The 3,083-nt window shown below is 40.4% G+C and overlaps 1 long non-coding RNA gene across 2 annotated transcripts; it reads right to left on the bottom strand.

Annotated features, from left to right (window-relative positions):
• Window positions 1-1,902: 1,902 nt before the first annotated feature.
• LOC117533097 lies at window positions 1,903-2,880 on the bottom strand. 2 transcript variants are annotated; one of them, XR_004567007.1, is made up of 4 exons: window positions 2,777-2,880; window positions 2,632-2,695; window positions 2,449-2,541; window positions 1,903-2,256 (listed from the first exon to the last, which is right to left on the bottom strand). It is a non-coding gene; the product is annotated as an uncharacterized LOC117533097 (long non-coding RNA). The 2 variants fall into 2 exon arrangements; XR_004567006.1 differs by having other exon boundaries at window positions 1,903-2,541.
• Window positions 2,881-3,083: the final 203 nt, after the last annotated feature.

Raw genomic sequence — 3,083 nt, 5'->3', positions numbered from 1 at the left:
GAGTCAAACCGCTCAATGAACTACATATTTTGTCTAACAAACATCACCAACACAAGTTAGCGGGGTAATGTAGCTTCATCCGCATCCGAATGTTGTGTTATCATAATGTGTAGGAAAACTGCAGTGGCCGATGGGAAAAGGCGCTCCAACAGCCCTTACACTTCCATTAGGAGAAATGGACTGCACTCTGTCATAATTGTTTTGTCTCTATTTGAAATGACTTTTAGCCACATCTGGAGTATTTGTGTCACCCTTTACCAGTGCTGAACAGGTCAACGTGACACTAGCTATTTAGGAGGAACAATGATTGGACCCATTTCAGGAAAAGTTTCAGGAAAAGTGTACATGAGTATCTCAATCTCAATGCTGGGAACGATCAGGAAGGTCTGCTGCAATTTGATTGGGATAGGGTCATAATTAAAGGATATGATGTTGGGAGATCCAGGCTTGTTATTTTGGTTTGGATGTTCTTTTCAAAGTTTTTATGACAACATTTGGCCTCTTATGTGACAATCAATAAATTAAATTATGCCAGGTGGGTGGGGAAAAGCAGCAGTTAGCTAGCTATCTTACAGAAGATCTGCAACATAAGGAATCATGAGATCACATTGTTATACATAAACCAATAGGCCTACAATATTTCCTGTACGTTTTCAGTGACAGTTGGCCAACTTTATAATCCCAGAACGTCACCAAGCGCTCCGGTACCAGCTATGTGCGGCACTTTTTAGTGTCCCCGTTTCTGTTGTGTTTTGAGCTTCTTGTTGCATTTTTCATTTTCATCGTTTCGTTAATTAAGCGTTTTAAGAAATCGTCAAGTGGGTAAATTATTTCTAAATGCTGAGCTTGAGTTGTCAAGTTAGTGTAGATATTACTTCTTATTTATTTTATTTTTGTATTATTATTATTTTGAAAGTCCGTTGCTCACAGGCTCTGAATACACATACAGACAAACCTTGGGTCACAGGAGGGGTGGGGTGTTGATCAGTATTGGCTTAGGATGGGCGTCATCACGGGTCTCAACCAATGAGAGCATTTTGGGCGGGCCTAAGACTGCTGCAGCGTTCACATGAACGGAAACAGAAAGAAGTGGCGGGGACAGAAACATGGAGAAAGGTACCGAACTCTTACATGGACATTTTACATCTCTTCAGACGGGGGAGTTGATATAATCAGAGTTCTTTGTAACCACTGCAGGTTGAGTTTTCTTATCTCTGGACTCTGAAGGGAACTTCTGTGACAAACTAGATAAACGTTAATGCCCTGGCAGTGGCAAATACATATAGCTTTGGTTTTATATTTGATTTGATTACATTAATTAATGTTAACTTTTGTTCATGTAGCAGTACTTTTAAAATAAAAGTGCGCAATGCACTACTTTTGAATTAAATCAACATTTTAATTGTTGCCCAGCACTAGTTTTTACTAGTCATCTTTTAAAATGCAACGTGTTTCTCCTCATGTGAGTGTTTTGAGCTGTTGTAATGTGTTTGCACCTGTCGGCCACCGTAGAACCATGTCTTTTATTCAGCCGGGGAACCAACAGGATTATACTTCAACAATTTTGTGACAATATGCAGCTTTCTTGACTTGCAAGATAATCTTTAAAATTGACAAGCACAATATGAGTAATAGACTGCAAAATTCCAACAATATCCATTTGTCTCTTTCGCCATTAAGTTCCTCCACCAGAGCACAGGGACTTCACCTCTCTGTATAGATGGCAAGTGTCATGACATGCATGTGTGGTAACCGTGACTGAGGTTGCCACATGTAAAGCTAGTACTTGACAACGCCACCTCCTGCTAAGGGGCAGGAGGAACCCGTGGACCCTAAATGTAAGTCGTGGATCGCTTTGTTTAAAGCTTCCCTTAATCGGTCCAATTATGACAGAGGCATGAATTCCAAAAACATAACACAGCTTTATTTAATAAGTGTTTGGAAACAGTTTAAAATGTCGATTCATGTCCAGTATAAAAATGGCAAATACAATTCAATACATATATAAGTTACCCTCCTCAGTTGGGCAGGCCCGGTCCGCTGGGTTGCAGTGCCTGCTAATCGTGAGGGACAAAAACAAGAAAAGCCACACACCAAAACAACATAAGCATGCAATATTTAAACCACAATCTCTATAAAATAATAACAGTGAGTTATTTAGCATACAGAAAATAAAGTGTCACACCGTGCAGTCCCTACACTGAAGGCAGGCAGCGTTCCACCCGGGCCCAGGCCTACGCCGCAGAGGAGCGCAACCTACGACACAAATATTAAAATGATTATACTGCCATACACTGCACATGAAGAAAATGGGTAAGAAAATACACAAGAAACACTATAGGACAGTGGCTGGCCTGGTCCTTTTGAAAAGGAAACAACATAACATGTTAGTTGCCAGCCTCATTCACCAACTCAATATAAAATGAAAGAGTTAAAAACAAGGCATACTTCCACAGAGTAGGTTTCCAACTCGGCTTAATCCTGCCGGGGAAATGGTCACTTAATATCCCGGGTAGCTGGGCCGGTTGTGTACATTAAGCTCTGTAAAAACACATAAATAAGTTGCTTAAAAACACAATTAAAAACTTCGGTTTAAAAACGCCATTTAAAAGCAAATTACTCATAACAGACCCGGTCTTGTGCCTGTCGGGAGAGTTTTCCTCCGTCAATGGTAAACTCTCGTCTTGCACTCGCCCTAATAAAACCAAACTAAATGAGCCACTTGCATAAGTTAATTTAAAAGAACATAAAACCACCTTAAAACTGTTATTCCTACCTTTGTGAGAGGGAGAAGACCAGTGACAAGCAGCCAAGAGAGACTTTCTTGAACTGACGGCAAACTTTTTATGGCTTCCTGTTTACTCGGTCACCGGTCATGTGACCGCATCAGGTGACAATGACGTCAGATTCCCACACATGGTTCCCAGAGAATGAATCCTAAGGATTTGTAGATTTCCTGGTAATCCTGTTTCCATACCAATCACATTTCCTTGTATGTATGTATCCACATTATACACATATTTCCATGTAGCTTTTTTTGAAGTACCTGAGGACTTTAAATGTCCAATTTGAATGGCAAGCTG

Source organism: Gymnodraco acuticeps, unplaced genomic scaffold, assembly GCF_902827175.1.
Source record: "Gymnodraco acuticeps unplaced genomic scaffold, fGymAcu1.1, whole genome shotgun sequence".
In the NCBI taxonomy this organism is placed as follows: Eukaryota; Metazoa; Chordata; class Actinopteri; order Perciformes; family Bathydraconidae; genus Gymnodraco; species Gymnodraco acuticeps.
The sequence above is the reverse complement of the archived record's forward strand: the minus strand, read 5'-3'. Positions and strand labels throughout refer to the sequence as shown.